The sequence below is a fragment of the Bos grunniens genome, chromosome 4 (genome assembly GCF_055505025.1).
Source record: "Bos grunniens cultivar Pamir isolate PY7600 chromosome 4, Bosgru_T2T1.0, whole genome shotgun sequence".
Taxonomy (NCBI): domain Eukaryota; kingdom Metazoa; phylum Chordata; class Mammalia; order Artiodactyla; family Bovidae; genus Bos; species Bos grunniens.
Window position 1 is genome coordinate 22,501 of NC_141168.1, and position 22,500 is coordinate 45,000.

At 60.2% G+C, this 22,500-nt stretch overlaps 2 long non-coding RNA genes across 3 annotated transcripts in view; both read right to left on the bottom strand.

Annotated features, from left to right (window-relative positions):
• Positions 1-3,690, bottom strand: part of LOC147373333 (uncharacterized) — a 24,295-nt gene extending 20,605 nt beyond the window's left edge. Inside the window, exon 1 of the long non-coding RNA XR_015161807.1 lies at positions 3,638-3,690. This is a non-coding gene — a long non-coding RNA (uncharacterized LOC147373333). The remainder of the gene's footprint in view (positions 1-3,637) is intronic.
• A 10,361-nt stretch (positions 3,691-14,051) lies between these two features.
• The window catches only part of LOC147373337 (uncharacterized), a 24,295-nt gene continuing 15,846 nt past the window's right edge, over positions 14,052-22,500 (bottom strand). The window contains exons 2-3 of one of the 2 annotated variants that reach the window (XR_015161809.1): positions 15,014-15,074; positions 14,052-14,763 (exon numbers count right to left, since the gene is read on the bottom strand). This is a non-coding gene — a long non-coding RNA (uncharacterized LOC147373337). Of the gene's footprint in view, positions 14,764-15,013; positions 15,111-22,500 lie in introns of those variants that run through there. The other variant, XR_015161808.1, reaches the window with a different exon arrangement.

Genomic DNA, 22,500 nt, shown 5'->3' on the forward strand with positions numbered 1-22,500 from the left:
CGAGCCGCCCGAACCCATCTTCCGCCATCCGTCCTCGACAGATCCGTCTTCCGATCTCAGTCTGCCACCCCGAGGCTCGACATCCTGGGGATCACGCTCTCGAGCGAGGCGGCCCCGACCGTGACCGCACGCCGCCACCGGCTGCGGCTCGTGGGGAGAGGACGGGCGCGATAGGCTCTCCCGCACCACAGCTGCGGGGCTGGGGAAGCCGGGGCCGACCGGACGTCGCGCCCCCAACACCTTCCCCCCTTTGCCCCAAGGCTCACCACACCGCGGGGGCCGACCGCGCGCACACGCGACGCACGCACGCTCCGGTCCCCCCCACCTGCCGGACGCCCGGCGGGGCCCAGCGGGACCCTCCCCCAACTCGAAGGGGGGAGGCGCGGGCCGCGGTAGGCAACGAGCGGCACACGGCCCCACCGCGGGGCCGGCGCACCCGCCCCCGCCCCACCGCCCCCAGGGGGGAGGTGGGGGGCGGGATGTTCTGCCCACGCGCTCTTGGCAGCCTCCACGGCGGCCACTGCGCACTCGGGAGGGGCAGCAGCTGGGGGGTCCGATACCCCAAGGCTCCCTCTCGGATCGCTAGAGAAGGCTTTCTCACCGAGGGCTCGCCGCCCCTCACCCGGATCGTCTCTCTCCTTCGGGCCCACGGAGGCGCTCCACGAGCCACCAGTCCTCAGCTGGGGTGGGAGGGGTCTGCGGTACAGGTAGGCGGACCACCGACACAGGAGCGTCTGCGCGGCCGGGGCCAGCGCAGAGCCCCGCGTCCCGTCCCCTGCAAGGCCTCACCCGTCAGCCTCGACGACGAGGGGAACAGGCACGCCTCTCCTACCGCCTCGACCCCCCCCAAAAGAGAGCCCACTCACGGGACACACACACACCACCGCGGTGGGGACCCGAGGAGGACACCGGGGTTAAGGGAAACGACACCACCGCTCGGCCTCAGGCACCTGAGCGACGACCTGGAGCGCTCCAGGAGCACCACCGAGGATCCAACGAGGCACGCTCGCGCACCCACGCGGGGGGGCACAGCGCAGCAGCGGTACAGCCCTCCCCACCGCGGGGAGGGCCGCTCGCGGAGCACACGCCGGGAAGGCGAAGCGAGAGCATCTGCTGTGTCAGAAGACCCACGGCCCCCACTGACGCCACCCGAGGCGGGGGACAGGAGACCGAAGGTCAGGGCCAGAGGCCGCAACCCAGCCCCCGCCTTCCTCCCCCTCCCCGACGGCCAGGGGGAAAAAGTCAGGCGAGGGGCCCCGCGGACAGACCGAGAAGAGCAGACACGTTCACCGGGAACACCTGTCCCTCGTCTGGCACGGCTTAGGCCCGGCCCGGGAGAGCACGACCACACCACATCGATCGGATGAGCCAAGGTGGAGCGGGGGGAAGGCACGGCGAGGACAGTCACCAGAGGGGCCCGCTTTAAGCCTCACCGGCAACCTCCGCCCCCCACCTCGCCTCAGGCGAGAGCGGCCCACGACCCCAGGAGGTTCGAGAACGCCTGACACGTGGCACGGAGCCCACAGGGCGGGGGCCGCATCTCAGCCTTCACCGGGTGCCCGCAGCGGGGAGCGCACAGGGTAGAAGACCCACGGCGCCTCGCCCCGCCGCCCTCGGGTCGCCCAGAGACCGGAGGTGGCACCACGAGTCGGGTCAGCCAGACAACACCACACAGGAGCCGGCGCACAGGCCCAGGCGGGCGGCTCCAGCGGCAAGGGCCGAACCGGGGACCAGAGCTGGCGGCCCGAAGGCCCAGAGCCCCGCGTACACCCAGAGACCCAAAGTTTCCTCGGCGGCAGACACCGAAGCAGACCGTGTCAGCACTTACCTGGTGGTAAAAAAGGCCCATTAAGGGCGACGAAATGACAGCAGCCGACAGCGGGGCCCATCCACGACTCGCATGGAGGACCCCCGGAACCTTGGCCCGGCCACCTGTCCCCAGCGCTACCCCATAAACACCAGGCCCGGAGCTCTCGTGGCGGGGGGGGGGGGGCGGGGGGGGGGGGGGCGGGGGGGGGGGGAGTCATCTGGTCGACCGGGGGAAGGGGAGCAGGGGGAGGGGGCGCGCGATGGCCAAAGTGGGGGCGCGGACACCCACCAAGGGAGAGGGAGCTGGCCGGGGGCGCCCTCTCCCGCTTCGCCCACACGGGTAGGGGTACCGGTCCGTCGGAGTCTCCGAACGGGGATTTGGCTTCGATGAGCATCAAGAAACAAGAAGGAAGAACCGTCAGCGAGGCGCCTCCAACGAGACGAGCGGGCCCCGACCAGGGACCGCGCCCGGGCGGGACCCAGACCGTCCTAGATGGGGCACCCAGGACGGCCCGAGCCGGTCCCCACCTCCTGACCTGGGTTCAGGGAGGTGGGGAGGGGTGAGACAAAGTCGCATCCGACGACCGAGACCCACGAAGGCACGCTGAAGGGTCGGGCGCGCCCTCCCCGGCCACCCGCGGAAGCAGGGTCCGGTCCATCCACGTCTCCGGACCCATCGGGACTTTGAAAAAGAAACAGCATGTGTGCCAGGAGACGCCTCGGGCGACCGGACCCCACGGGTTGGGGGGGGGGGGGGCGGCCGCACACGCGCCCGCCTCTCCCCGTCAACCCTCACGACTCCGGCGGGCGGGTCCCCACCTCCGGAGCGGGGCCGAGGGCGAAGCACACGCTCCTGAGGGCGGCCCAGGAGGAGTCCGGACCGCCGAGCCCGAGTCCAGGCGCTCCGGGCAGGGAAGACCCTCTCCCTGCCCACCGCGGCGGCCCGGCCCAGGGAGGGTCCGGCCGGTCCTTCTCCGCGGCCACAGGGGCACGGGGAGATGCTGGTCGACCCGGTCCGGCCACCGCAGAGCCCGGCCCCGGAGCGCCGCGACGATCACCCTCCTCAGAAACCTAGAGAACCAATCTCCGGCGACAGCAGGACGTCCCTAGGCCTCGGCGCCACCGGGACTGTCGCCGCCAGCATAGCCGGTGTCTGAGAGCTCTGCCTCGGGCCCGGCGGCTGAGTCACAACCCTCCTGAAGGGCTCGCCGAAGCTCCGGAGGGGGAGGGACAATATACAAGCGGCCGCCAGGTGGCTCCCGACAACCGGCTCGAACGTCCCGAGGACGGGTCGCTGTCGCCGGCCGCCGGGGACGCCGCAGCGCCGGCCGCCCAAACGCCCGAGCTCGGCCCGGAGCCTCCGCCGCCGAGCGACGCGACGCGACGCGACGCGACCCCGGCCGCAGAGGAAGGGAGAGGAGCCGGGAGATCTCTCCCCTGGAGGCTGCCACGAAAGAGCCGCGATCCCCCCCCCCCCCCCCCCACGCGATTCCAGGGTGGTGGGGGGACATTCCACGGAGACGCGGGCGGGCGGCGGGGGCTCGGGGCGGGGTGGGCGGAGAGAGGGGGCACCAGTGACATCCCAGGAACCCCCGGCCCCCGGCCCCCCGAAAGAGAGGGGCGGGAGGGAGGGAGGGAGAAAAGGAGGGAAGGAGGGAGGGAGGGAGGGAGGGAGGGAGGGACCGGCAAAGCGAAACCAGGCAAGCGCTGCTGGGAGAACAAAGCCGGACTTTCGAAAGCAGACACGGACACAGACACACAAGCCTAGGAGTAAGAAAGGAAAAGAAGGAGACACTCGGACCCCCAAGAAGAGAAAACAAAACTCAACCTGGGTAGAGACACCGTGACAAAGTCCAGAGACGACACACACAAGCATGCGCGGGTGGGTGGGGAAAGTGCACTAGAGGTCAGGAGAACATGGATTTCAACACCACTGGCCACAAACAGCGGAAAGGCGGACGGCCTGGGAGGTCTGGGGTGGCAGGGCTGCGGGGGGTGGGGGGTGGGGGGTTGGGGGGTTGCGGGGAGGGTGTGGGGGGGTGGTATTGAGGGGCGTGCTGGTGAGGAGGACGGAGTCCATAGGGATCCACTAAATAAACCCCGGGTCCCGTGACAACAGCCACCTCAATGAATACATAACTTTTTCACGTAGCTCAGAAACGAAACGAGACAAAACCACCAGGCAGGAAAGTCAACTCGTGGAACTGTCCTGGCAGCTTAAAAGTCAGAGAGAGAGAGGAGAGGGAGAGGGAGAGGGAGAGGGAGAGGGAGAGGGAGAGGGAGAGGGAGAGGGAGAACGCATACACATGTGCGTATACACGTGTACATATGTATACGCACACGTCATCGCGTCTATATATACGTGCACGCAGGCGTATAAACACACACGTACGAAGGGCATGCTCACGTACACGCACGTGTCTGTGTGCGCACGTGTATGCCTAGGCGTTTCTAGTGTGCGTGTATGCTTGCGTGTATATACGCAGAGGCATCTATACACATACGTACACGGATAGACACAGGCGTGAACACACATGCTCACATGTGCAGAGACGTCGGGATACATAGGCACACACACACACATACACGCGGACGTGTCAACGCATCTAGATGCACGTATAGTGTGTATACGTGTGATGTCTGCGCACAGGTGTGGATGCACGTCTATGCGTACCCGTACGTGCATGCTTGCATAGACACACATATCTGCGTGTGTATGTGCACACGTGTATGTACACACGTATACATACGTACGGACGCAGACGCAGACGTCTACAGAGAGCGTATGTACGTCCACACAGACGCACGCGAGAATCTGTGCCTACATACACACGTGTGTATGTATACGTAGACGTGCACGCATGTACGTATGTACAGGTGCCCGTGTGCATCTAGAGTGCCTATACACAGATCGATGTGCATAGATGCACACACATGTATACGCATACGCAAACGCGCGTGTGTATACGTACATGTACATGTGCATCAGTGTATGTGTGCATGTATACCCATGTGTCTGCGTGGATGTCTACGTGCGCGCGTGTGTGGTGTGTGTATCTATGGGTGTACATTCGTACATATATATACTCACAGACACACACGTACATACCCGGGCGGAAACACACATCCGTGTGTGTGTGTGTGTGTGTGTGTGTGTGTGTGTGTGTGTGTGTGTCTGTCTGTCTGTCTGTCTGTCTGTCCGGGGAAAGCACAAGCATATTGCAAAAGGGGCTTTTCTGTCCAACACCGATCAAGGCGTCAGACACCTCAACCTCCAAAAGGGAAACAACCCCCGATGAGCGAAGTGGGCAGGAGGCCCGAACAGACCCCTTCCTTCCAAAGAAAGGTGGAACAGGCAGACACCCAGAAGCACAAGGTAGAACACACATCCACGGCAGGGCTGGGCTGGGCTGGGCTGGGCTGAGCTGGGGCTCCTGGGGGTGGGGGCGGGCTCACGGAAGCACCCCACCCCGGGGCGTTTCCCTGGACAATGATCCTTCTCATTCGGAGGGGAAAGGCCCAGGAGCCGGGAATCGCAATCACGACAGCAAGTTCGAACCATCAGAGGACAGTGGCTCCTGATGGATCGAACGCGTTTTTTCTGCAGCTGAGAAAACTGTGGGCGGACTCAGAGAGATCCGATCTCATCCCCTGGCGCCTCACAGACAGAGAAACCACATCCCTAGGGAAAAGAGTCCTGCGATGTACACTCCCCCAAAGATTCCCCCATTCGACCCAACCCAGCAACTCCACAGGGTGCCCACGGAGGGAAGGGACAAAGAAGATACGGATGTGTGCATGTGTGGGATCGACCCCTATACCTAGGTCGACTTCCGTACACACATCATGATAGAACTCTGTCTGTGTGCCTATGCCTGGATCTATTCACGTGCACGCGTGCTCACGCGCATGCAGACAGACACACACACACACACAGAGGAATGGGACTCAACCACCAGAAGGGAATGAAATCTCACAGTCTGCAGGAACCTGGAGAGACCTTTAGAGGGTATTATGCTACATGAAATACCTCAGATCAGTCGTTTCCATGCAGAACCTACCAAACCATACACGGTGAACAGAACCGAACCAAACAGAAACAGGCTCAGACATACTACAAAGGAACACACCGGGGCGGGGGGGGCGGGGCGGGGGGGCGGGGGTGAGGAGAGAGTGAGTGAGTGCCCCTGGCGAGGGAGACAGACGAAGTGGTGCAACCTTCCACTTATGAAATACATGAGTCACGGGCACGTCATCACACCAAATGTCATTTGCCGTGACACCAGGTGGTGACGGACAGTCACTAACTAGATGTATCCTGGTGATGGCTGTGTCATGTGCTACACTAAAACATCGTCTGTACAGCTGAAAATTAAAGGGGGGAACGACCCCCCCCCCAAAGAAAAAGGAAAGGAAGAAGGAAGGAAGGAAGGAAGGAAGGAAGGAAGGAAGGAAGGAAAGAAGGCAAAAGTAAACGTTGGCAGTCAGTTAGACGTCCGTTTGAGAAGAGTGGGACTTGTGTGTGTGTGTGTGGGGGGGGGGGGGGGGGAGAAACTAGGGTGAGGAGGAGGAGGAGGAGGAGGAGGAGCAGGAGGAGGAGAAAGAAAAGGACCCGATTGCCTTGAGGGGGAGGAGGAGATGAAAGATCCCAAGAGTGGACAGGACGGTCAGGTGAGTGCCATAGGGAAAGGAAACGAAGCCAAGCAACCGAACACACTGCCAACGGTGGTTTTGTTCAGTCCAAGATCAAGATGGGGACAGCACGGTGTCCTCCAGCACACAGCGACACACAGGCCTCACTCGGCAGGGGGAGTTGGGGATAACCCTGAACGCCGAAGCGGACAAAAGAAGCCGTCACGTTCATCCATGGCTGAAAAGTACCATGGTCCCACGACATTCCAAACTCCTCTCAAACCATTGAAAGACTCTCTCCCTCACTCGCCGTTCAAAATGTAGAGAACAGGAAAGGAGCGAAACGATGGTGGGTGGCTGGCTGGCTGGCTGGATTTCCGTGATGGTGTGATTAGGGAACACATGGACAGAAAAGCATCCGATTCACTTGTGTAAAGAATCTCTCTTGCCTTCTCGGCCTGGTGTCTTTCCTCTGTCTGGATGATTCCCCTCCCCCACCCCACCCCCCCCCCACTCCCAGCTTGAAGATCAGCCTCCAAAACGAAGCCCTTTGTGCTCTCCAGGTCCCGCCGCCACGATCTCTTTGGAGCGCCCTTCCGAAGGGGAACGTTTTCATCCACGTCATCGCCCTGAGACAGCTTCAGCCTGTCCCTCCCCCCCCCCCCACCCACCCCCCCCCACTCCACCCCAAGCCCCCCGCCCACCCCCCCTCTCTCCCTCCTGCTCCTCTTCCCCCTCCTCTGAACTGTCGAGCTCCCCTCGCGCTGGCCTCTCACCCCACACGGTGGCAGTGTTGGCCTAGGTATGCTCAGGTGTCTCCTAACCGCATCCGAGTGGACTTGCACTGTTTCTCAGCTGCGTCGTTCAGGGACCATGTTTTTCCTGGCCTTTTCCGCGGGTGGGGGAGACCCGGACGGGCCGGGGCCAGGCGGGGTGGGGGAGCCTGCGTGTGGGGGGAAGGGTGGGGGCAGAGAGGAGGAGGAGGAGGAGGAGGAGGAGGAGGAACAGGAACACAGCTCCCCAGCGCCAGTGTGTGCCTGCGGCCTGGAAAAGAGATCACGCACCAGGCTGGCTCCGAAAAGGGGATCGATCGGTCAGGAGACCGGGCACGTTTGTGCTTCGCCGAGTCCCTGCAGATCGGACAGGCAGTGGCAAGTGTGGGGCTTCCCACACTTAGAACTGTTCACCCATCGTGGACACAGGCGTCTGGCACACCGGGGGTTAGGCTCTCGGTGCGATCGATGTCCACAAGCCGTAGCCACTGAAACGTGTGCACCCTGGAGCCGCCGCCGCCGTGCAGAGGGAGATCTCATCCGGCTCCGCGGGTCCTTCCCGTGAGTAGGCCGGGATCTCGGGAAGCACAGACATCCAGAGCATTGAGTGAACCTGACCGTCACGCTTTCCGAGTCCAAGTGAACCCGAAGGGAGGGTCCCTCACGTGTGGGTTTGTCTCTCCATCGGAGGCATCCTCTCTTGGAGCCGATTAGGGTGCCGCGGGCCCCGTGGAGCAGAGAGGACAGAGAGTTCCCTTCGGTCCCCTGCTCCTCCCACGGGCGCGCACGGGCACGCTCCCCAACGGTCCTAGGAACATCCTGCCCCAGAGGAGCGTGCCGGCCGGCCACAGCCCACCTACAACGGAGGCGTCCGTGTCCGTCCGTGTCCGTCATCCTCGTCCAGAGTCCCCCGTCTGCCTGCCCTCGCCTTCACGCCTGGCACTGTCCGTCCATTCTGTAGGTTCATATCGAACCTGCCCGGAGCCCGGCGGCATCTTCCCGGATCAGGGATCGATCGAAAACACCCTGTCCCCTGCCTCATCGGCAGGTGGATTCTTCACCACTGGACCACCAGGCAGGGAAGTCCCTTCACAGCCTTCTAAACTCATCTACCCCGAAACAGTCCACGTCGTCCTCCAACTCATTGGACCATCACGACTGAAATGAAGGAAAATATGTGCGTTCGAGAATGTCTTCACTCCTCAGTGCTTCTTGCTTTAGAACCACCAAGGCATCTCTCTCTCTCTCTCTCTCTCTCTCTCTCTCTCTCTCTCTCTCTCTCTCTCTCTCACACACACACACACACACACACACGAACAGAGGTGGGCTCATAGTCCAAAAGAAACCAACGTTTGTGTGTATCCATCCCACTTGCTGTGGCTGTCGTGCCGTCGCTCATCAAAGAAGCTGATCTGATACGGAATCCGATGTCTTCTTCTCTAGGACACGTCGAGAGGCAGCAAGCGTGCCGGTGTGTGAGCACCGAAGGTCAACCCGGCATGATGGAGCCCGGCCAGGTGTGTGCTCAGAGGCCCACCTAGATTCGAACTCCAGTTCCCGGAGGGGAGCGGTGGGAACAGGAGTGTGGACTGCGAGTCCAATCCTCACCTTACAAAAAGGCAAAATCATCCCCTTCCTCCCTTATCGGCGTCTGCACGGCTCCTCCTGGACTCAGGGATCCCATCGAAAGGACGTCCAGGTTGTGTCCTTCTCCCTGGCCCGATCGTTTCGAACCTCTCCAAGAAAAAGCGGTGACGTCAAGAGATCCGTCTTGAGTTCGGGACTGGGGCTTCCCCGGGGGCCCCGTGGTCAACGATCCCGTGCCCATGCAGGAGACGTGGGTTTCGCCCCCGGTCCGGGAAGAGCCCACACGCTACCCATACGCCTCGGTGATGGAGTCTGTGCTCCAGATCCTGGCCGCTGCGAGTGTTGAGCCCACACCCAGCAGCCACTGAAGCCCACGTGCCCCGGCGCCCCTGCCCCCCAAGAGGAACCACAGCCACGAGAAGCCCAGACACACGACCGTAGAGCGACCCCCTCTCTCCACAGAGAGAGAACAGCTTGCACGGCCACGAAGACACACAGAGCACGCCCCCACAGACATCAAATACGTCCAATGATCGTCGAGCGAGACGGCCTGCCTGAGATCGGACGCGAGCGGCCAATACCTAGTCCCGTCACTCGGGAAGCTCCCTGAATCTTCTGTCGATACACATAAAGAAACCCTAGCTCACTGTGCCATGGGCAGCGCGGGGAGCTCTCCGTACAGTGCCGAGAGCACCGTGGAGACGTGACCCGTGGGCACCGTGAGCGTGACTGTTCTCACGAAGTCCCTCACAGTCCGGGCCCTGGAGATCGGCCCACGCGGACCTGCAGGCGATGGTCGGCCATCCCTCTCGGCTCCCTGCGCGCTCACGGGTCCAGGTGTGCCGTGCCCCCAGCATCCGCTCGCATCTTCTCGGCCTGTCTCCCCCGTGCCGCTCCACTGACTCGGAATCCTTCTCCCCTCTCGTCTCGTCTGACACGTTTTCTTTCCTGTTCGACCATGTCTGGCTCCCCGGGCACCACTTCCCGTCGTTCTTCTCGTCTCACCGCCCTCGTCTCGTGGAAATCATTCTCTGGGTCTCCGCTCTGTTCCCTAAGGACTCTGTCATCCCTCCACTCATCTGGGGATCGACTGGCACCTAGGCAACCCCGGTCCGTGACAACCGTGGTTCCGTGTCTATCGAATGACATGCCGACCGCAGGGGGGCTCGTGGACGCGTACGAGCCGTGGAAAGCTGGCACCGGGGAATCATCCCGAGGACACACCCTCCGGTTCCACGGTGCTCACGGGAGCGTTTGGGTCGTCGTCGTCGTCGTCGCCGTATTCCCTAAGACGTACGCAGTCGCGTGGATTCAAACGGCGTCTATTGGGAAAGCACGGATCGCTCCCCGGATCACCGGAGAAGGCCACGGCAACCCACTCCAGTCCTCTCGCCTGGAAACTCCCATGGGCGGAGGAGCCCGGTAGGCCACGGTCCACGGGGTCGGGAAGAGTCGAACACGACCGAGCGACTTCCCTTTCCCTTTTCCCTTCCACGCATCGGAGAAGGCCGTGGCAACCCACTCCAGTGTTCTCGCCTGGAGAATCCCAGGGACAGGGGGGGAGCCTGGCGGGCTGCCGGCTGTGGGGTCGCACAGAGTCGGACACGACGGAAGCGACTTAGCGGCAGCCGCAGCAGCAGCAACCGGATCACCTCAGAAGGACTTAGACACGAGTCTCGGTGGAGAGAGGATGGATCCTGCCAACCATCTCACTTCTGGGTAGACCTCGAAAGAAAATAAAACCTGAAACTCGCAGAGAGAGGCCTGCACCCCCAGGTCCATCGCAGCATCCATTCACGAGAGTCAAGATGGGGACCCAGCCCAAGTGTCCATCAAGGGAAGACTAGATCAAGAAGATACACGATCCAGGTAGAGATCGATCGATAGGGAGATCTAGGTGTCCCAGGTAGCCCCAGGAATGAACACAGTCTTACATCGTGATCGCATGGATGGGACTTAGGGAGTGATGCCCAATGAAGAAGTCAGGTAGAGAAAGAAAAAGAGTTTCTCCTGTCACTGACATGCCATGCAAGGCCACCTAAAACAATGAAAACGATCATCACAGAGCGGCTGGGGGAGGGAGACATGGGAAGATGCCGATGTAACGGCGGGCGGGGGAACTTCACGGATAAGGTACATATATACTGTCTACGTCACAAAGAGCACGGTGATTCTAAAGAATAGTATTGGTATTATCGTCGTCTCATATTCGGAGAAGGCAACGGCACCCCACTCCAGTCCTCTTGCCCGGAAAATCCCGTGGACGGAGGAGCCCGGTAGGAGCCCGGTAGGCCGCAGTCCACGTTGTCGCACAGAGTCGGACACGACGGAGCGACTTCCCTTCCCGTTTTCCCTTTCACGCCTTGGAGAAGGACATGGCAACCCACCGCAGTGTTCTTGCCTGGAGAACCCCAGGGACGGGGGTGCCCGGCGGGCTACCGTCTACGGGGTCGCACAGATTCGGACACGACGGAAGCGACGCAGCAGCAGCAGCAGCAGCAGCAGCAGCAGCAGCATTATCCTATTCGAAAGTCGCCATGACCGTGGACATGACGCATTCACTTCCCGTACAATGGAAGAAGGACACGGCAACCCACTCCAGTAGTCTTGCCTGGAAAATTCCATGGACGGAGGAGCCTGGTAGGCTACAGTCCGTGGGGTCGCAAAGAGTCCAGCACGACTGAGTGACTTCACTTTCTTTCGCATACAGTCATGGCATGTATGGGTTGTGGTCAAGCTATGAGCTACCGCTTGGGTGGTCATGAATGATTCTTTTGCAACAGACAGGTGCATCAAGTCACCATTCTGTACACGTTAGAACAGAGGATGTTGTATGTCCTTAACGAAGAACATTCTATTTCAATACACCGGGACATGACACACATAACATCACCTAGTTTTATTATCTTTCAATGAATGGTCAGTATTGGCTGCACGCCAAAAAAAAAAAAAGGAAAGAAAGAAAAAAGAAAAGAAAGCTTTATTGTGTGTGTGGGGGGGGTGGGGGGTGGGGGGGGGGAGGGTCTTAGATATTGCCATGCAGGGACACAGATTTCAATAAAACCCAGGGAATGTTCCACAGGAAAGAGTCAGGGGCCTAGAAAGCTGAACCTCGTGAGGTTGTCAAGCCAGCTGAGAGCAATTAGGATTTGCTGTCATGCAACAAGGGACATGTTTCTTCTTCCAGGGTAGACGGTCACAAGGTATTTAGGGAAAGGGGAGGGTGTGAGAGGTATCTTGAATTTCGGGAACACTGTTTCCTTAGATGATCTGGAGGCCTCTGGGACCCAGTCAGTGCTCCAAGTGGACATTCCATCCAGACTGAGACACACGGACCTCTTCCTCGATGGCCTCCCCTCTCTATTTGGGGGAGCTCTCTCGGCCACGCTGATTCCACTTGGATGTGTCTTTCCCACGTCACACCCTTTGGCATTCAAAGATATCCTTCCATCGTTTTCTAAAGAGACCCGGTGTATGTATCTTTGGAGCGATGATGAGCATCAGACACGATCCCTCTCCGTGGCGCGGTTTCGGGCACGACACACCAAGACGGGGACACATACATTCCACGTCCCTCTCGGCCATCGAGAGAGGCCGTGTACGGCACGTGATGCCACGGGACCGGTGAGGTCCTCGGGTTCAGCCCTCCCTCGACTTGGCTGTGGTCTTTGGTTTTGTTCTGTTCCGTGTGTGCTTTCTGACCCACGTGATCTCTCCGGATAGGGCACCCCATCCAAGCTCAAACCCATCGAGTCTGTGTGACTCCTATTCACGCATCAGGTGGGGATATCGACGCCCTCCACGTGGATCCATCACAATCGCCGTTCTGGGTTCAGGAGGATCCTGTTGTGTGTTCTGGGCGCGCTACGTGCTGTCCGTGTGAACTGTGGAATGAGGTTCGTGACATTGAACAGGAGACAGGGATCAAGACCATCCCCATGGAAAAGAAATGCCACAAAGCAAAATGGCTGTCTGGGGAGGCCTTACACATAGCTGTGAGGAGAAGAGAAGCGAAAACAGAGGAGAAAAGGAAAGATACACACATCTGAATGCAGAGTTCCAAAGAATAGCAAGAAGAGATAAGAAAGCCTTCTTCAGCGATCAATGCAAAGACATAGAGGAAAAGCACAGAATGGGATAGACTAGGGATCTCTTCCAGAAACTCAGAGATACCAAAGGAACATTTCATGCAAAGATGGGCTCGATACAGGACAGAAATGGTATGGACCCAACAGAAGCAGAAGATATTCAGAAGAGATGGCAAGAATACACAGAAGACCCTTACAAAAACGATCTTCACGACCCAGATAATCACGATGGTGTGATCCCTGACCTAGAGCCAGACATCCTGGAATGTGAAGTCAAGTGGGCCTTAGAAAGCCTCACTACGAACAAAGCTAGTGGAGGTGATGGAATGCCAGTGGAGCTCTTCCAAATCCTGAAAGATGATGCGGTGAAAGTGCTGCACTCAATATGCCAGCACATTTGGAAAACTCAGCAGTGGCCACAGGACTGGAAAAGGTCCGTTTTCATTCCGATCCCAAAGAAAGGCAATGCCAAAGAATGCTCACACGACCGCACACTTGCACTCATCTCACACGCTAGTAGAGTCATGCTCAAAATTCTCCAAGCCAGGCTTCAGCAATATGTGCACCGTGAACTTCCTGATGTGCAAGCTGGTTTTCGAAAAGGCAGAGGAACCAGAGATCCGATTGCCAACCTCCGCTGGATCATGGAAAAAGCAAGAGAGTTCCAGAAAAGCATCTATTTCTGCTTTCTTGACTATGCCAAAGCCTTTGACGGTGTGGATCACAGTAAACTGTGGAAAATTCTGGAAGAGATGGGAATACCAGACCACCTGACCCGCCTCTTGAGAAATCTGTACGCAGGTCAGGAAGCAACAGTTCGAACTGGACATGGAACCACAGACTGGTTCCAAATAGGAGAAGGAGCTCGTCAAGGCTGTCTATCGTCACCCTGTGTATTTAACGTATACGCAGAGAACATCATGAGAAACGCTGGACTGGAAGACACACACGCTGGAACCAAGATTGCCGGGAGAACTATCAATCACCTCGGATGTGCAGATGACACCACCCTCATGGCAGAAAGTGAAGAGGAACTCAAGAGCCTCTTGATGACAGTGAAAGAGGAGAGTGAAAAAGTGGGCTTAAAGCTCCACATTCAGAAAACGAAGATCACGGCATCCGGTCCCATCACTTCATGGGAAATAGATGGGGAACCAGTGGACACGGTGTCAGACTTTATTTTTCTGGGCTCCAAAATCACTGCAGATGGTGACTGCAGCCATGAACTTAAAAGACGCTTACTCCTTGGAAGGAAAGTGATGACCCACCTAGATAGCATATTCCAAAGCAGAGACATTCCTTTGCCAACAAAGGTTCGTCCAGTCAAGGCTACGGTTTTTCCTGTGGTCATGTATGGATGTGAGCGTTGGACCGCGAAGAAGGCTGAGCGCCGAAAGAATGGATGCTTTTGAGAGAATGGTGGTGTTGGAGAAGACTCCTGAGGGTCCCTTGGACCGCAAGGAGATCCAACCAGTCCATTCTGAAGGCGACCAACCCAGGGATTTCTTCGGAAGGACTGATGCGAAAGCTGAAACTCCAGTCCTTTGGCCACCTCATGCGAAGAGTTGACTCATTGGAAAAGACTCTGATGCTGGGAGGGATTGGGGGCAGGAGGAGAAGGGGACGACAGAGGAGGAGATGGCTGGATGGCATCACTGACTCCATGGACGTGAGTCTCAGTGAACTCCGGGAGTTGGTGATGGACAGGGAGGCCTGGCGTGCCGCGCTTCATGGGGTCACCAAGAGTCGGACACGACTGAGCGACTGATCTGATCTGATCTGATCTGATGTGCTGTCCGTGATCTCACGTGCCTTTCGGGCATGGGTGATGGAGACGGACACCAAGCGGCAGGGCGGCCATCTGGCATCTCGGCCTAGAGCGGTTTCACAAGTGACATCTCAGAACCGGGGCTGAGACAGCCATCCCTCCCCGGGCCCCCCTCGGTGGCCGGGATGGGGGTGGGGTGGGGGAGTGTGAGGTTAGGGAGACGGGAGTGGGGGGGCTGGGCTAAGGGTCGGGGTCGGGGGGGGGGGGGGCGGGGGGGGGCGGCGCGCGAGGCGAGGGGACCGTCCCAGTCCCCCTGAGAAGTGAAGGCAGGTTCCGTCCCCCTGAGAACTTCCTGCCTTCAGGCGTGTGAGAGGCGTAGGTTTCTCTCCAATCCACGGCCACGCATCATTTTCCGCCCTGTTCAAAAACACAGACAAAAAACGTATTTGTTTATCTCGGCTTGTTTTCTGGCCGAGGCCAAAGACCTCTTCAAGCGTGTCCAAAGGGTCTGACAGGATGGGAGGGTGCAGGTCAATCCATGTGTCAAGAGATCCAGAGAACCTGTCACAACTGTGACTCGGGCGTTTTTCAGAAACAGGCCCATCTGGATGTATTCCCTGGACAGGAGTCACCCCAGAAGTTTCCTTGAAGGGATCGAGTTGCAGGAGTCGGGGTCGTGGCCCCGCCGCCGCCGCCGCCGCCGCCGCCGCCGCCGCCAAAGGGCCCCCTCAGCCCGGCAGGCCGGCAGGCCGGCAGGCCGGCAGGCCAGCAGGCCCTGCAGGCAGGGGCTATTGTCTGTGGGCCCCACCCCCACCTTCCCCCACCCTCCCCCTGCAGGGCCTCGCCGGATAGCTTCATTCAAATGCAGAAAGCTTTCCAGTCAAGTCAGAGCCTCTGACTTCGCCTCGAGCTTCTCTCTATTGAATGGTGATCCGCCCCACCCAGCCATTCCATGTCTCCACCTTGAGACGGCCCCTTCGGCACCGCGCGGAGGAAGGGGGCTGGGGGGTGGGGAGGGAGGCCGAGGGACAGATTCGCCTCGTGTCAGGCCAAAGGAGTCTCCTCCTTTTGGTAACCCAGGAAACCCCGCTCACGCGTGTGAGGATCACGGACGTGCGTGGAAACAGCCACCGTCCCTTGACATCTTCCCCTCCGTGGGAGGAGGTTTTCCTCCCTGCCTGCCTTCAGAGGGACAGAAAAGGAGGGAGGGGCAGAGCGTTCCTCTGGCGCTGGCCGGCTCTTAAGTCACTTGACTCCAAAACACTCCACAGGGCACGGAGGTTCACGTGCAGTGGGGTGGGGTGGGGTGGGGTGGGGTGGGGTGGGGTGGGGTGGGGTGGGGACGGCGGCCTACTCCGGACCCCACCAGTTTTCCCTCCTCTTGACACTTGCCTGGAACCCATGAAAAGCTGAGCTGGTGACTGTGTGTGTGAGTGCGTGCATGTACGCGTGTACATGAGAGACGGCGCGTGTGCGTGTGCGTGTGCATGGACGTGAGAGAAAAAGAAAGGAAAAAAAAAAAAAAAATCCAGAAGGAAGGAAGGAAGGAAGGAAGGAGGGAAGGAGGAGGGAGGGACGAAATAGGTTAGTTCGTAGGGGCCTCCGTGTCATGGCAAGAGTTTCTGAGCACAGATCCTCCGTTCAGGGAAACAGTGATCGTATCTCCTCTCAGGAGGCCGTGATGTCGATGGACGGGTGCGGGAAAGCAGGCCTGGGGTGCAAGCCATCAGGTTTTGTGTGTGTGTGTGTGTTTTTTTTTCCCTCAGAGGCACTTGTAGGGAAACCAAGGAAACACACAGGTTCATCCCTGGAGCGGATTCGAGAAACCAGTCGGCAGAGGGAGAGGCAGTCTAGGAGGCTGATTTTTAGACGTCAGGGTCGGGCCCTGGAGCGGGTTGCCATGTCCTTCTCCAGGAGGCCTTCCTGGCCCGGGGATGGAACCCGGGTCTCCTGCATCGCAGGCAGACTCTTGACCGTGTGAGCCACCAGGGAAGCTCCGTCAGAAACATTCACCAAGTCCTCTAGCTTCCATCCGCAGGGCTTCAGGCACAGGGCCTTTTGAGTTCTCCGTCAGAAGGGCAAGAGAACATGGGACGTTGGTCCCTCCCCCCCGAGAGAGGGTTGTTTGATAACGGAGGCAGCTCGGAACACTTCAGGCTCCAGTCCCCCTCTCGGGTGAAGAACCACACGCAAAGCAACACACACACACACACACACACACACACACACACACACACACACACACACACACACATATATAGGACACGACTCTCCTATCCGGAAGTGTGTACCCCCGTTTCACGGAAACATCCTCTGGGCCCCTAAGGAACGTGTGGCAATCACTCTGGCCAAGGAGATAAGAATCCTCCACGGAGAGTTTCTGAAGTCTGGAAGGACCAGGTCGAGAGAAAAAGAGAGACGATTCCCTTCTGCTGAGAGGGGTGCTGTATGAAGCGACCAAGGGGATGTCCATCTTTCCAAATTCCCATTTTAAACCTCGTGTCCTTTTCGGTCCTTTGTTTTTCCCTTTGTATCTGGAAAGCAACAGGTGGAACGGTAGGTCCTTTCATTATTTTCTTTCTTTCTTTCTCTCTTTCTTTCTTTCTTTCTTTCTTTCTTTCTTTTTCCTGCCTGCCTGCCTGCCTGCCTGTCCGCCCGCCCGTCCCTCCATCTGTCTTCTCTCTGTCTCTCTCGCTTTTCACTCAGGTTAGGGAATTAAAAAAAAAAAAAAAAAAAAAAAGAGGACTCTGTATTTCTGCAGGTCAGGAAGCAACAGTGAAAACTAGACGTAGAACCCAACAGGCTGGTTCCAAATAAGGGAAAGGAGTCCATCAAGGCTGTCTATCGTCACCCTGCTTACTGAATGTACACGCTGAGTACACATCATGAGGAGCGCTGGGCTGGATGAAGCACAAGCTGGAATGAAGATGGCCGGGAGACATATCCATCCCCTCAGATATGCACACGACAGCACCCTCACGGCAGAAATGAAGCCCAGGGTGGGTTTCCAAAGTCGTGTTCGTTTCAGGTGTTCAGTCTTTTCCCTTGGAGAGGTTCATGCAACATCATACGTCTACTTTCCCGTGCTGGCATAGTATATAGTAGGTGCTTGTGGATTCTTTGGATGTACAGTTTATGTGTCCATGTGCAACCAGCCCTCCTAAGTGGACCGTCCTGCCCTTCCTCCCCCCGCCCCAGCCCCCCCCCCCCCCCCCCCATCCTCTTTTCCTCAAGAAGTCAGGCATCCACTTCAGCCTCCTGTTCCTCAGTTCATCCAACCCCATGGAGGAAGTCATTCCTCCAGTTTTTCCATCGGTTCTCTACACCTCGCCTGATGGTGGCGGGTGACTGGAAGACTGACAGTTCTGAAGAACTTTGCAAGAGCTTTGGGTGAAGCGTGTCCATCAGTAAAGACCATGGAAGGTATGCCCCACGTGGCAAACACCATTGCTTTGAGTTGTGGTCGGTTTGCCTGGCTTCAGTGAGGGACGGAAGGGAGGCTTCCACCTTCCACAGAGAAAGCTATCCCTAGCGTACCAAGGACGTTTGACAACCCCCCGCCACCCCAGGTTACAGGCGCGACAGGTCAGACTGTAGCAATCATCATGTCCAGGGTGTATTTACAACAGGCAGACTCATCTTAAAGGCACTCTGTCCTGTGAAGGTGGAGGGAGGGGAGCGAGAGGCAGAGGGACGACGACAGAGGAAGGAAGGAGAAAAAGAGGGGACAGGAACACACAGAGTGGGGCGGGGTGGGGGGGGGGTGAGGCATGTGTGGCGTGTCTGTGACATGCCCAGGTGGTGTTCCGTGGGTGGAGAGTGTGCGGCCCTGTGTGTGTGTGTGTGTGTGTGTGTGTGTGTGTATGGGGCGGGGGGGGTAGGTGTGTGGTGTGAGTGTGTTGTGTATAGCTGCCACGGGGGGCCGTGTGGGCGGCATGGGTGTGTGCGTGTGGCGTCCGCCTGTGGGTGCGGGGGCAGAGACAGAGGCCGAGAGACACAGCCAGGCAAAGGACAACGCAGTGTGTGTGTTGGGGGGGCGGGGAGGGGGTGGTGGGGGTGGGTGGTGTGTGGCCGGTGTGAAGGGCCCTGCGTGTGTGTGGGCGGGCTGTGTGTGTGGTGTGGGCGGCATGGGTGTGTGCGTGTGGCGTGCGCCTGTGGATGCGGGTCTGGGGGGGCGGGGTCAGAGACAGAGGCCAAGAGACACAGCCAGGCAAAGGACAACAAAGTGTGTGTGGGGGGGGGGGGGCGGGGCGGGGCCGGGGGGGGGGGAGGTGTGTGTGTGTGTGGCCAGGTGGGGGGGAGGTGTGTGTGGTGTGGGGGTGGCGGGGCGGGGTGTGAGAGTGTGTGTGTGTGTGTGCGCGCGCGCGTGCGTGTGGGCATGCATGTGGTGTGTGGGCAGAGGCAGAGCGTCACATCCAGGCATAGGACAACGCTGTGTGTGTGTGTGTGTGTGTGTGTGTGTGCGCGCGTGGGCGTGCGTATGTGTGTGGTGTGGGCCGGGTGTCTGTGTGTTGGGGGGGGGGGGGGCGAGGCAGTGTGTGGCGTTGTGGCATGCTCAGGTGGTAGTGCGTGGGTGGTGTGTGTGGCCGTGTGAGTGTTTTGGGGTGGGGGGGGGGGGTTGGTGTGTGGTGTGGGTTTGTTGTGTATAGGTGCCACGAGGGCGCGTGTGGGCCGCATGGGTGTGTGCGTGTGGGGTGCGCCTGTGGGTGCGGGGCGGCAGAGACAGAGGCCGAGAGAGACAGCCAGGCAAAGGACAACGCTGTGTGTGTGTGGGTGGGTGTGTGGGTGTGGTGTGAAGGGCCCTGCGTGTGGGCGGGGTGTGTGTGTGTGGTGTGGGCGGCATGGGTGTGTGTGTGTGGCGTGCACCTGTGGGTGCAGGGGCAGAGACAGAGGCCGAGAGACACAGCCAGGCAAAGGACAACAAAGTGTGTGTGTGGGGGCGGGGGGCGGGGCGGGGGAGGTGTGTGTGGTGTGGGGTGGCGGGGCGGGGTGTGAGAGTGTGTGTGTGTGTGTGCGCGCGCGCGCGCGTGCGTGTGGGCATGCATGTGGTGTGTGGGCAGAGGCAGAGCGTCACAGCCAGGCAAAGGACAATGCAGTGTGTGTGTGTGTGTGTGTGTGGTGTGTAGGGCCCTGCGTGTGTGTGGTGGGGGAGAGGGTGTGCGTGTGGGGGGCGGGGTGTTTATGGGCTGTGTGTGTGTGTGGGGGGGGATGCGTGTGTGCACGCCGTGTGGGGGTGGGGGGGTGTGTGGGGGTGTGTGTGTGTGTGTGTATGGGGGGAGGGGGTAGGTGTGTGGTGTGAGTGTGTTGTGTATAGCTGCCACGGGGGGCCGTGTGGGCGGCATGGGTGTGTGCGTGTGGCGTCCGCCTGTGGGTGCGGGGGCAGAGACAGAGGCCGAGAGACACAGCCAGGCAAAGGACAACGCAGTGTGTGTGTTGGGGGGGCGGGGAGGGGGTGGTGGGGGTGGGTGGTGTGTGGCCGATGTGATGTGTAGGGCCGTGCGTGTGGGTGGGTGGGTGGGGGGGGGGCGGGGGGGAATGCATGTGGTGTGTGGGCAGAGAGGCAGAGCGTCACAGCCAGGCAAAGGACAACGCTCTGTGTGTGTGTGTGGGTGGGTGGGTGTGGTGTGAAGGGCCCTGCGTGTGTGTGTGGGTGGGTGGGTGGGTGTGGTGTGAAGGGCCCTGCGTGTGTGTGTGGGGGGGGGGGGGGGGTGTGTGTGGTGTGGGCGGCATGGGTGGGTGCGGGGGCAGAGACAGAGGCCGAGAGACACAGCCAGGCAAAGGACAACGCAGTGTGTGTGTGTGTGTGTGTGTGTGTGTGTGTGTGTGTGTGTGTGTGTGTGTGGTGTGGGGGGCGGGGGTGTGCGTGTGGGGGGCGGGGTGTTTATGGGCTGTGTGGGGAGGGGGGATGCGTGTGTGCACGCCGTGTGGGGGTGGGGGGGTGTGTGGGTGTGTGTGTGGTGTGTGCCTGCAGGTGGTGCGGGCAGAGACAGAGAGACGCAGCCAGGCGCCAAGGAGGACGCAGTGTGTGTGTGTGGGTATGCACGTGGGGGGTGTGGTGTGCGGGCGGGCGGAGACAGAGAAACGTGCATGGATGGATATCCCGCATCATTCGCTTGTGTTTCCTGAGCGCGTTCATCACCTCCGCGATCCAGACCACTCCCGTCCGTGACAGGTGACTCTGCCACCACCAGCCCGCACTTGGTCTTTTGGCAGGCAGACAGGGGGGTGTTCTGAGCTGGCGGCGGGGGGCGAGGGGCGCGACTTGCTGTCCCCAAGCCAGCTTTGAATCCTCGCGCTCTGCCCCTGAACCTGACTGGAGCAAGTGGATCCGCGTGCTCTGTCGTTTGAAATCCTTGGCGGGAGACGGAAAAGCCCCCACATGCCAAGGGGGAGACAAGGCCCCAAAGAAGGAAGTCAGCTCCCTTGGGTTCAAAATAGCTGTCCTCCAAAATGGATCAAGTTTCCCCACACGAGAGTTCCAATCCAAACCTAAAAAAGCCCAAGGGGGCTAAACCCATCCCGCCCCGTTGACCTGTGGCCCAAGGTGCCCCTCCCCTCCCCCCACAGCCTCCTTCCACAGCCCCAGGGCATTCAAGAGTTCGCCGGCCCCGCCTGCCTGCTCCATCCGTGGTCCTCCCGCCCCCCCTGCAGGACCCTCTAAAAAAAGCGACCGACAGGCAGGTGGCGCCCGACAACCAACCCGCTGTCCGGAGAGCCGGCCGCAGCCTAGAAGCTCCGAGGGAGACCAGCAGGGACTCGTTGCCAAGACGGGGCCCATCCTAGGGCGCAGTTTCTCCGCTCAGTCAGCGACGCGGACAGGAAAAGAGGACACGCCGACACTTCTCGAGGACGTCCCTGGGCGAGGTACGACGGACGCGGGGAGCGGGGACAGGCGGGGGGGAGGGGAAGGATTCTCGACCACCCCACCCACGGGGCAGCGGAATGCACTCCCAGGCGAGAGGGACCTCAGGCCAACGTCAGGCGGCGCGACCTCCCGCCCCGAAAAATAACTCGCCATCTTCCCCGCTCCTGTCACCACTCCTTGGGTGTGCCAGGAGAAACCCCTTTTGTGACCCCGTCCCCGTCCCCGTCCCCGTCCCCGTCCCCGTCCCCGAACTCTTTCAGCAAAAACAACGTTCAGCATGACAAATAAAGACCTTCACGTTAGAAATGCGCACTCGTATTGTGGCGATGAAACAAAAGGCAAAAGCACACACTCATCACACACATAACCTCAACCAACCAGCTCGATTCATCTGGAAAGAAAATGCAAACGTCAGAGAGCGGGTCCATCTGGCGGCTCAGCCCGCCGGGGCCAACTCGAGCCCGTAAGACCACATCGATCCGAGAGCTGACCAGGAAGAGGCCAAGTGCCGCCGGGCCGGCTGGTCGACCGGGCTCGGCCCGCCCTCCGGAGGCCAAGTGCCGACGGGCCGGCTGGTCGACCGGGCCGGCCCGCCCCCCGGAGGCCAAGTGCCGACGGGCCGGCTGGTCGACCGGGCTCGGCCCGCCCTCCGGAGGCCAAGTGCCGACGGGCCGGCTGGTCGACCGGGCCGGCCCGCCCCCCGGAGGCCAAGTGCCGACGGGCCGGCTGGTCGACCGGGCTCGGCCCGCCCTCCGGAGGCCAAGTGCCGCCGGGCCGGCTGGTCGACCGGGCTCGGCCCGCCCTCCGGAGGCCAAGTGCCGACGGGCCGGCTGGTCGACCGGGCCGGCCCGCCCTCCGGAGGCCAAGTGCCGCCGGGCCGGCTGGTCGACCGGGCTCGGCCCGCCCTCCGGAGGCCAAGTGCCGACGGGCCGGCTGGTCGACCGGGCCGGCCCGCCCCCCGGAGGCCAAGTGCCGACG